This window comes from Doryrhamphus excisus, chromosome 16 (genome assembly GCF_030265055.1).
Source record: "Doryrhamphus excisus isolate RoL2022-K1 chromosome 16, RoL_Dexc_1.0, whole genome shotgun sequence".
NCBI classification, from domain to species: domain Eukaryota; kingdom Metazoa; phylum Chordata; class Actinopteri; order Syngnathiformes; family Syngnathidae; genus Doryrhamphus; species Doryrhamphus excisus.
In genome coordinates this window covers 17,731,569-17,743,919 of record NC_080481.1, presented here as the reverse complement: position 1 = coordinate 17,743,919, position 12,351 = coordinate 17,731,569, and positions in this window count along the sequence as shown.

Below are 12,351 nucleotides of genomic sequence, written 5' to 3'. Positions count from 1 at the left end.
CACAATTTTTGTCCAGTCATTTCCAAATGTGTACATGTAGTAGACAGGTACTATATTGGTACTTAATCTGGTGACTTATTGTTCACGATAGACTTTCAGACCTTAAAAAGATCCCCAATGATTCAGTTCAGGAGGTGGGTGAGGGGGGGTCACTTTGAGGCAAACCACATTGAGTCATATCTCAAAATAAAGGTCTTAACGAGTCCCACCCATATCTGTAACTTATATTGTTGATATCCATTCTGGGATCACGCAATCACCCGAAATCATGCTTTTCCCCCTTTTTGAAACATTTCAATCTATTATTCTAGATGACAACTAGCCACATATAGTCAGTATTGATGCTATTGTTTTGATTGTTTTGCTTTAAAGTTTGCGGGCAGGGAATCCCTCTCACACACACACCGATATGTAAAACAGGCTTTCACAGTGTTTGCCGTGTTGCTATGTTTGACTCACGCTTAACGTGAATCACAACTTTTGCTGCTGATGCTGTGTGTTACCGATACAGTGACACACGTGTTATGGCAACATAACATCGACATGTATCGTACATTCATAATAATAAATATTACGTTTTAACATACTGAAGCTGGTATGTGAAGAAACATTTTCTAATGAGAAATGTTATAGGGAAAATATTTAAAATATATAAATAATAATAATAATGATGAAAAATAAGGGCTGCACGGTGGTCGAGTGGTTGGCACGCAGACTTCACAGCGAGGAGACCCGAGTTCAATTCCATCCTCGGCCATCTCTGTGTGGAGTTTGCATGTTTGCAAAAGCGGTAGAAAAAAAGCGGTAGAAAATGAATAAAAAATAAGAATGACTAATATGCTAATATGCTAAATGCTAATATGGGGCTAATTTGACCTTTGACCCAGCTACCTGCGGTTGTTTTGGTTCGTTGCTAATCAAAGATTTGTTGATTTAAACCAGGAGGACTTAAAAAGTAGGGTCTGTCAGCGCTCGTCTTTCCCGCCATGCAAATATCGGCAGGCGTCATGGCCGCCGTTGTTCATAAAACCCAGCGGCGCAGCCCGAAGTCCACCACACCACAAGCGCTCTCTCTTTTTTGCATACTGGACACACCGTGACTCCACACACCTTTTCAAGACCCGCTAGCGTCTTCTCACTTCAGCATGACCGCCGCCTCATCCGCTCCTCTGCTCCTGGTGAGTTCTGAACTCCTGTTTCTTTTTCTTGACTCAACTCACCGCTGTGATGAGCAGCGGGAAGCCTGACGGGTGTCACCTCACGTGTTGACCTGCTTTTTGTGGACTCGTCAGGGTCTTCAGATGTTGACGCTTTTACTGGGAGCGGCGTGCAGTACTCGCGTTTGTCCACACGAGTGCACGCGCACCAGGAAGTATCAGCGCACGCACTTCCAGCACGTGTCCGACCTCGGAAACTCTTCCGTCGCGCCGTGGGAACTCACGTGAGTTACTAAAAAAAAAAAAGATAATTTTGGGAAAAAAGTCATTCTATGAATAAAACCATGATGAGAAAAAAAGTATTGTAATATCAGGAATAAAATACTAGATATTGTATATTAAGGAATTAAATAATGTGTATATTGTTATATTTCTTAATTGTAAAATAAATTGTGGAAAAAGAAGAAAAACTATATATGTGAAATAAAATACATTTTAGTAGCATTAGAAAAAAGTTACAAATTTAAAAATGTTGTTCTAATTCTTTTTGTTATTTACATATTTACATTTAACAATACATGAAAATAAAATATATGCATATATATTATTTTTAATAAAGAAAATAAATGTCTATAATGTCTATATATATTTATATGCATATAATTATTTTTTACATTTTTAAATAAAGAAACATATTAAAACAGAAAAACATATTTGACATTGTGACATAGAAAACCTGTTTATCACCTTCTAAAACACTTTTTAATATTATTAGAGCCCTCTAGACATGAAATAACACCCCTATAGTCTCCTTTACTGAGTACAGTGGACATTATATGAGAAAATAACATATATAAGACATAGAAAACCTGTTCATCAGCTTCTAAAAGCCTTCTAGACATAAAATAACACCCCTATAGTCACATTACAAAAGTGTATAAGACATAAAAAACCTGTTTATCACCTTCTGAAACACTTTTTAATATTATTAGAGCCCTCCAGACATGAAATAACACCCCTATAGTCACCTTTACACTTGTGTTACCTAGTATAGTGGACAGTATAAGACACTGAAAACCTGTTTATCACCTTCTGAAACACTTTTTAATATTATTAGAGCCCTCCAGACATGAAATAACACCCCTATAGTCACCTTTACACTTGTGTTACCTAGTATAGTGGACAGTATAAGACACTGAAAACCTGTTTATCACCTTCTAAAACACTTTTTGACATTATTAGAGCCCTCTAGACATGAAATAACACCCCTATAGTCACCCTTACACTCCTGTTACCTAGTATAGTGGACATTATAAGACAATATAAGACATCGAAAACCTGTTTATCACCTTCTAAAACACTTTTTGACATTATTAGAGCCCTCGAGACATAAAATAACACCCCTATAGTCACCTTTACACTTGTGTTACTTAGTATAGTGCACATTACAAAAGTGTATAAGACATAGAAAACCTGTTTAGCACCTTCTAAAACACTTTTTAATATTATTAGAGCCCTCTAATCATAAAATAACACCCCTATAGTCACCTTTACACTTGTGTTACTTAGTATAGTGGACACAACAAAAGTGTATAAGACATAGAAAACCTGTTTATCACCTTGTAAAACACTTTTTAATATTATTAGAGCCCTCCAGACATAAAATAACACCCCTATAGTCACCTTTACACTTGTGTTACTTAGTATAGTGGACACAACAAAAGTGTATAAGACATAGAAAACCTGTTTATCACCTTGTAAAACACTTTTTAATATTATTAGAGCCCTCTAATCATAAAATAACACCCCTATAGTCACCTTTACACTTGTGTTACTTAGTATAGTGCACATTACAAAAGTGTATAAGACATAGAAAACCTGTTTAGCACCTTCTAAAACACTTTTTAATATTATTAGAGCCCTCTAGACATAAAATAACACCCCTATAGTCACCTTTACACTTGTGTTACTTAGTATAGTGGACACAACAAAAGTGTATAAGACATAGAAAACCTGTTTATCACCTTCTAAAACACTTTTTAATATTATTAGAGCTCTCTGTACATGAAATAACACCCCTATAGTCACCTTTACACTTGTGTTACTTGGTATAGTGCACATTACAAAAGTGTATAAGACATAGAAAACCTGTTTAGCACCTTCTGAAACACTTTTTAATATTATTAGAGCCCTCTAGACATAAAATAACACCCCTATAGTCACCTTTACACTTGTGTTACTTAGTATAGTGGACACAACAAAAGTGTATAAGACATAGAAAACCTGTTTATCACCTTGTAAAACACTTTTTAATATTATTAGAGCCCTCCAGACATAAAATAACACCCCTATAGTCACCTTTACACTTGTGTTACTTAGTATAGTGGACACAACAAAAGTGTATAAGACATAGAAAACCTGTTTATCACCTTGTAAAACACTTTTTAATATTATTAGAGCCCTCTAATCATAAAATAACACCCCTATAGTCACCTTTTACACTTGTGTTACTTAGTATAGTGCACATTACAAAAGTGTATAAGACATAGAAAACCTGTTTAGCACCTTCTAAAACACTTTTTAATATTATTAGAGCCCTCTAGACATAAAATAACACCCCTATAGTCACCTTTACACTTGTGTTACTTAGTATAGTGGACATTACAAAAGTGTATAAGACATAGAAAACCTGTTTAGCACCTTCTAAAACACTTTTTAATATTATTAGAGCCCTCTAGACATAAAATAACACCCCTATAGTCACCTTTACACTTGTGTTACTTAGTATAGTGGACACAACAAAAGTGTATAAGACATAGAAAACCTGTTTATCACCTTCTAAAACACTTTTTAATATTATTAGAGCTCTCTGTACATGAAATAACACCCCTATAGTCACCTTTACACTTGTGTTACTTGGTATAGTGCACATTACAAAAGTGTATAAGACATAGAAAACCTGTTTAGCACCTTCTGAAACACTTTTTAATATTATTAGAGCCCTCTAGACATAAAATAACACCCCTATAGTCACCTTTACACTTGTGTTACTTAGTATAGTGGACACAACAAAAGTGTATAAGACATAGAAAACCTGTTTATCACCTTGTAAAACACTTTTTAATATTATTAGAGCCCTCCAGACATAAAATAACACCCCTATAGTCACCTTTACACTTGTGTTACTTAGTATAGTGGACACAACAAAAGTGTATAAGACATAGAAAACCTGTTTATCACCTTGTAAAACACTTTTTAATATTATTAGAGCCCTCTAATCATAAAATAACACCCCTATAGTCACCTTTACACTTGTGTTACTTAGTATAGTGCACATTACAAAAGTGTATAAGACATAGAAAACCTGTTTAGCACCTTCTAAAACACTTTTTAATATTATTAGAGCCCTCTAGACATAAAATAACACCCCTATAGTCACCTTTACACTTGTGTTACTTAGTATAGTGGACACAACAAAAGTGTATAAGACATAGAAAACCTGTTTAGCACCTTCTAAAACACTTTTTAATATTATTAGAGCCCTCCAGACATAAAATAACACCCCTATAGTCACCTTTACACTTGTGTTACTTAGTATAGTCGACATTCCAAAAGTGTATAAGACATAGAAAACCTGTTTAGCACCTTCTAAAACACTTTTTAATATTATTAGAGCCCTCCAGACATAAAATAACACCCCTATAGTCACCTTTACACTTGTGTTACTTAGTATAGTCGACATTCCAAAAGTGTATAAGACATAGAAAACCTGTTTAGCACCTTCTAAAACACTTTTTAATATTATTAGAGCCCTCCAGACATAAAATAACACCCCTATAGTCACCTTTACACTTGTGTTACTTAGTATAGTCGACATTCCAAAAGTGTATAAGACATAGAAAACCTGTTTATCACCTTCTAAAACACTTTTTAATATTATTAGAGCTCTCTGTACATGGAATAACACCCCTATAGTCACCTTTACACTCCTGTTAACTAGTATAGTTGGGTGTTTTTGCAATGGCGGGTGAGAGTGGTTTCCTCCCTTTTGCAGGCAGAGCACAGAGGAGGGCAGAGACCCCGAGACCATCCAGCACGCGGTCTGCAAGCCATGCAAGGTGGCCCACATGGTGGCCAAGCCCATCGTCATCCAGATTCCGGTCTACAAGAGAGTCCACGTCACCTCTTGGTGCAGGTGTCCTTACGAGCTGGTGGTGGGATGCACGTGCGTGTCGCCGAGCAACCGGAATGACGCCCCCCCGACCCCTGCATGTTGACCGTATCTTTAGCTAGTCCTCCATTTTGTTGTTATTGTTTCCCATGGAAAGACTCCCAAGGGTTCCTATGATGCAAGTCTGAAAAAATATGGAATTTGATTTTATAAATTCCCATGTCTGCAAATAGAAGATGAAATATGGAAAAATATTTTTTCCACGACTCTTTCATTTTTCTCACAATTTATGAACAACTTATTGGGGTCCGGGTCGCGGGGGCAGCAGTCTCAGATTGGGAAATCCAGACTTCCCAGTCCCCAGCCGCCTCTTCCGGTTCTACCAGGTGGTCACTGAGGAGTTCCCAGTCTCAGATTGGGAAGTTTGGGAAGTCCAGACCTCCCAATCTCCAGCCACCTCCTCCGGTTCTACCGGGTGGTCACTGAGGAGTTCCAGTCTCAGATTGGGAAATCCAGACTTCCCAATCCCCAGCCATCTATTCCAGTTTTACCGGGTGGTCACTGAGGAGTTTCCAGTCTCAGATAGGGAAGTCCAGACTTCTCTTCCAGTCTCAGGAGTTCCCAATCTCAGATTGGGAAATCCAGACTTCCCAATCCCCAGCCATCTCTTCCAGTTTTACCGGGTGGTCACTGAGGAGTTCCCAGTCGCAAATTCAGACTTCCCAATCCCCAACCACCTCTTCTGGTTCTACCGGGTGGTCACTGAGGAGTTCCCAGTCTCAGATTGGGAAATCCAGACTTCCCAATCCCCAGCCACCTCTTCCAGTTTTACCGGGTGGTCACTGAGGAGTTCCCAGTCTCAGATTGGGAAGTTTGGGAAGTCCAGACCTCCCAATCTCCAGCCACCTCCTAGCCTTAAAGGGCCAGCCTTAAAGGGCCAGCCTTAAAGGGCCAGCCTTAGAGGGCCAGTCTTTAAGGGCCAGCCTTAGAGGGCCAGCCTTAGAGGGCCAGCCTTTAAGGGCCAGCTTAAAGGGCCAGCCTTAGAGGCCCAGCCTTAGAGGGCCAGCCTTAGAGGGCCAGCGTTAAAGGGCCAGCGTTAAAGGGCCAACGTTAAAGGGCCAGCGTTAAAGGGCCAGCCTTAGAGGGCCGACCTTAGAGGCCCAGCCTTAAAGGGCCAGCCTTAGAGGGCCAGCCTTACAGGGCCAGCTTAAAGGGCCGACCTTAGAGGGCAAGCCTTAAAGGGCCAGCCTTAGAGGGCCAGCCTTAGAGGGCCAGCCTTAGAGGGCAAGCCTTAAAGGGCCAGCCTTAGAGGGCCAGCCTTAGAGGGCCAGCCTTAAAGGGCCAGCCTCCGCTTCTACCGGGTGGTCACTGAGGAGTTCCCAGTCTCAGATTGGGAAGTCCAGACTTCTCTTCTAGTCTCAGACAGTCTCAGACTTCCCAATCCCGAGCCATCTCTTCCAGTTTTACCGGGTGGTCACTGAGGAGTTCCCAGTCACAAATTCAGACTTCCCAATCCCCAACCACCTCTTCTGGTTCTACCAGGTGGTCACTGAGGAGTTCCCAGTCTCAGATTGGGAAGTCCAGACTTCTCTTCCAGTCTCAGGAGTTCCAGTCTCAGATTGGGAAATCCAGACTTCCCAATCCCCAGCCACCTCTTCCAGTTCTACTGGGTGGTCACTGAGTAGTTCCCAGTCTCAGATTGGGAAGTCCAGACTTATCTTCCCGAGATATTGAGATACTTGAGGTTCTCCACCTGGGGCAGGACCTCATTCCCAACCCGGAGACAAACAACAGGGGTCGGTTGCGTATGGGAAAATGAAGCGTCTTCCTTTGTGGTTTTTCAAGGATTGTTGCGGCCACATTTAGCATTTCTTCCATCAAAGAGCTAAAAATGAGAGCAGAGCAGGAGGAGGAACGTCGCCTGTGAAGATGCGGTGATGTCATCACGCTCTGTGATGCAAGCGGCATCATAAAGCTCATCGGCCGCTTTGTCATGGAGTCAGAAGCAGCCGGAGCAGGAAAATCCCACATCCAGACTCACCGCAGGAACCCAGCCTCTTGGCACTCCACCATGCAGACACAAGCGGAGACCGCCGACCCCCCAGCGGCGGCCCACACCACGTCGCCCCTCCAGGAGAAGCTGGCGAGGAACGTCGTCAGCACGCTGATCATGATGATGGTCCAGCGCTTCCCAAAGAAAGTCAGGAAATCCATCGAACAATACGATGTGCAGCTCATCATCGGCTGGATCTACCGGAAGGTCCTGAAGGAGGTCAACCTGGAGCCCCTGGCCACCCTGGACATGGTCACCTACAACAAATTCATCAAGACGGTCATCGAGGACCTCCTGCAGCAGTATCACTGTCAGGAGAAGCTTCTGGAAGCACTCATCTCGGATGAGCCGTCCTTTGACGACGTGGTGTCCAACTTTCTGACCAAGAACCTCCAAACCTTCAACCTCGCCTCGGAGAAGAGCAATTTCAAGAAGTTCTTCACAGCCCTGGGAAGAGCTTTACTCAAACCCAGCAGCCCACCGCTCGGCATACAAACCGCGTCGTGATTGGAGAACGTCTTCATTCATGTTTGGCAACACTGGCAATAAAATCTTGTCCTCTGTCCGCCATGTTTGATTCCCTTCACTGTGCCCGTCCACTTCATGATTAATCCACTTGGTGATCAAACCAAAAGGTTAATCACATTACTTTAACTTCATGATTAACTCGGTGATCAAACCAAAAGGTTAGGCTCTGTTACTTTAACTTCATGATTAACTCGGTGATCAAACCAAAAGGTTAGGCACCATCACTTTAACTTCATGATTAACTTTGTGATCAAACCAAAAGGTTAGGCACCGTCACTTTAACTTCATGATTAACTTTGTGATCAAATCAAAAGCTAAGCACCTTAATTTAACTTCATGATTAGCTTTGTGATCAAATCAAAAGCTTAGGCACCTTAATTTAACTTCATGATTAACTCTGCGATCAAACCAAAAGGTTAGACACCGTTACTTTAACTTCATGATTAACTCAGCGATCAAACCAAAAGGTTAAGCACCGTTACTGTAACTTCATGATTAACTCGGTGATCAAACCAAAAGGTTAGGCACCGTCACTTTTAACTTCATGATTAACTTGGTGATCAAATCAAAAGATTAGGCACCTTAATTTAACTTCATGGTTAACTCGGTGATCAAACCAAAAGGTTAGACACCCTTACTTTAACTTCATGATTAACTTGTTGATCAAATCAAAAGATTAGGCACCTTAATTTAACTTCATGATTAATTCGGTGATCAAACAAAAAAGTTAGGCATTGTCACTTTAACTTCATGATTAACTCGATGATCAAACCAAAAGCTTAGGCGGCGTTACTTTAACTTCATGATTAACTCGGTGATCAAACCAAAAGGTTAGGCACCGTTACTTTAACTTCATGATTAACTTGGTGATCAAATCAAAAGGTTAGGCACCTTAATTTAACTTCATGATTAACTTGGTGATCAAACCAAAAGGTTAGGCGCCGTTACTTTAAACTTCATGATTAACTCGGTGATCAAAAGGTTAGGCACCGTTACTTTAACTTCATGATTAACTCAGTGATCAAACCAAAAGGTTAGTCACTGTCACTTTAACTTCATGATTAACCCGATGATCAAACCTAAAGCTTAGGCGGCATTACTTTAACTTCACGATTAATTCGGTGATCAAACCAAAAAATTAAGCACTGTTACTTTAACTTCATGATTAACTTGGGGATCAAACCAAAAGCTTAGGTACCGTTACTTTAACTTCATGATTAACTCGGTGATCAAACCAATGAATGAATGAAACAGGTCATGAAAGACAAGTCGTATCATCGCAGCGAGTCTTTCAAAATCCCCTGACGTCATCACTCTCATACGCAAGACGGTTTGCGTGACATCACGAGGCGGTCCTTTGTCACAGAGCGACGTAGACCAACTGCTGAGAAGGACGTCACAAGGCGGCGACTGACAAACGTACTCGAGACTCGGGACGGAGCGGACACAAGAAAATGGAATCGGACTTTTCTCTGGAACAGGAGGCTCTCCTGCCGATCGTGTCCAAATATTTTGACAAGATCTTGCCAGCCCAGTGGTGCCTCCTGGCCGTGGGCCAGTTTGACTCCAGCACGGGGGCCACGCTGGCCGACATGTGCACGGAGATGACCCAGAAGCTGTCCGCCGATGCCTTGAAGATCATCATACCCATGTTCCAGGAGCGCGTTGGGGATGTGAGGATCGACCAGGTGACTCCGGTCCTGGAGGGCGCCATGAACACCGCGTTCGCTTCGGCACTGAGCATTCCCATGCAGGAGTGCGACTTCGCCAACAAAATGGACTCGCTGCTCACGGACGAGATTTCCGAGAGGGTAAACCGCGGTTTGGCGTCGGCGACCAAAGTGGAACAGCAGCTGATGCCGCTCATCTACATGCCTGGGACCTTCACCAACCTCAGCGTGCTCTACCAGATGGTGCGTCTGGCTTGTGGGGCCTTGTGTACTTACCTGGGTCACGTGGAGCCAAAGACCCGTTGTTTCGGACCCTGCTGGCGCCAACCGTCACTCGGGCACACGCACCTTGACCACCCGGAGGTGACAGAAACCAGACAATCTCCGAGTTGGACGTCGTCCTTCAGCACAAAGTCAAACATCAGCGTTGACGACACAACCGAAGCGGTGACCAAAATCCTCCGCAAATGGTCGGAACCCAAGGATGCTCAACCTGCGGTTTTACCAACGCCAAGTAAGACCAAGAACGATGTTCAAGACGCGGCGTCCGACATTGTCTCCACCATAGTCGCCGACCTTCACTACGCCTCACGCGTGGACCGTCGCCCCAGCAACAGTAGAACCTCCGTCATCCCACATTTTGATCTGAGGTTGATTCAGAAGACCTTGACCAACTTCTTCGGAATGTTTGCTCAAAAGACCCCACGCAAGAACTGCTTTGTCGACTTCTCGAAAAGACGTTTTGAGATGCTGATGGCGGACGTGGCCAGTCAGAGTATCTGGAAGGATTCCGAGTTCCTGGTGAAGCTCCAGGGCTCCGCCGATGCTGAGGCGTCCGTTCCGGGTTTCCTTCCTAAGACTCCGGTCTATCCGCCTCCAATGAGCTTTGAGGCAATCCAGGATGACATCCAGGATTTGTACAACAGCTTTGCGGCGGCGGGAACGAAATCGGCAAAAACCACAGTAACGCTCCGGGAAGACATCACGAGGTTCTCCAAAAAGCTGAGGGATAAAATCTACACGTACATTAAGGCTAATCAGGCTAATCAGGCTAACCAGGCAACCGCCGAGCTTGCCGCGAAGCCGTCGCTTGCGGGGAGGAAGCGCAAAAAACGGCACTCAGACGTCCTCTTCAATATTGTGGAAGATTCCGTCGGGAAGTTCTTGCAACAGGTGCTCCTCTGGATGGAGATGGAGTCGAGAAAGAGTAAGGACCGCGTGGACGGCGTGGACGGCGTGGACGGCGTGGACGGCGTGTGCGGCGCCTTAAACGACATAGACACGCTCATCACCTCCATCAGGAACGCCGACACCGCATCCAGTTCCCAGGACGACGACCGCAGCTCCAGCCAATCCCGACAACACGGCGTCATCGACTCGTCCGCTCACCTCAGCTCCGCCATGTTGGAAAAGCTCGCTCGGAGTCTTGTGAGCCTGGTGATTCTGACGCTGGTCAAACACTTCCCGGAAAAGGCCAGGAAGTCCATGGGACAGTACGAAGTCCAGCTGATCATCAGCAACGTGCATCACAAGATCCTGAACGAGGTCAACATGGAGTACGTGGCGGCCATGGACATGGTCACCTACAGCAACGTCATCAAGAATGTCATCCAGGACATCATGCGGCAGTACTGGACCACCAAGAGACTTGCGGACGCTTTCAAGTCCGAGTCATTCCGGGAAGCCGTCTTCAACCATCTCACCAAAAACCTCAAACCTTTAAAATCCTCGTCTTGCTGGAGCAGATTCAAAAATGGGTTTTGTTTGTGAGTCCAGCTTTGCTGGAAACTTCCAGGCCTGGAAAACTTTTCAGGGGTCTTAGGACTTTGGACTCGGTGGCCAAAATGGTGCTACATGCATTTGCTTGGTACCCCCAATTGAAAGACTGTATTAGTCTGCCGTTCCATCCGGCTCCGGTTTGGACCCTTTCTCGGCTCCCAGTGGGAGTCTTAGTTTCAAAGTTGAACCCCTTGTAGGACCACCACTGGAAGGTCGGAGATTTGGGGTCTTAAAAATATTTCTCCAAATGATTTTTATGCATCTTTCACGTCTCCGAGTACACGTCTGGTCTAGAACTCTTAAATGGTTAATCTTCCCAAAGGATCCTGAGGCGTTCCCAAGCTCGTTTCTCTGGGTCTTGGGTCTTCCGTGAAGCTTCCTGCTGGTTGAAGGTGCTCTGAACATCCGGGAGGCCTTCTGACCAGATAACCGAGTCACATCATCTGGTTCTTCTCAACGTGGAGGAGATTGGCACCTTTTCCTTGACGTCTTCCTGGAATCTCCAAGGGAGTTCCCGACGTAGGAAACTCCTTGTATCCATGATCTTTGGGTACTAGGGCTGGGGCTTGGTTGCTAAGTCCTTATATTATCATTGTGATCATTTTTATTGTGATTAAAAAAAAAACCTAAATTCCATTTTTTTTTTTTAGGAGTGAGATCATCGGAAGTACATTGGCCGGCGGACGCACGGCAGGATACCTTATCCGACATTAATTCCCATTCCCGCCCACTGTGGGGCCAACTTTATTCATCCCACACAGTACAAATAATTCACATTATATCAGCTATAGAGCAGAAAAAATACATTAAATCTTCCCAATAACATAAATCTATATATGAAATATATACTCTAATACATGAATGATGTACTCAGGGATGGGTGGAGTATCCAACAAAACAACTGTACCCATTTCAGAGTATTACTTTAGAATTTTAATCAAGACAAATACCCCAAAAATACCCAAAATCCCAGACCTTTACCATAGCCGTATA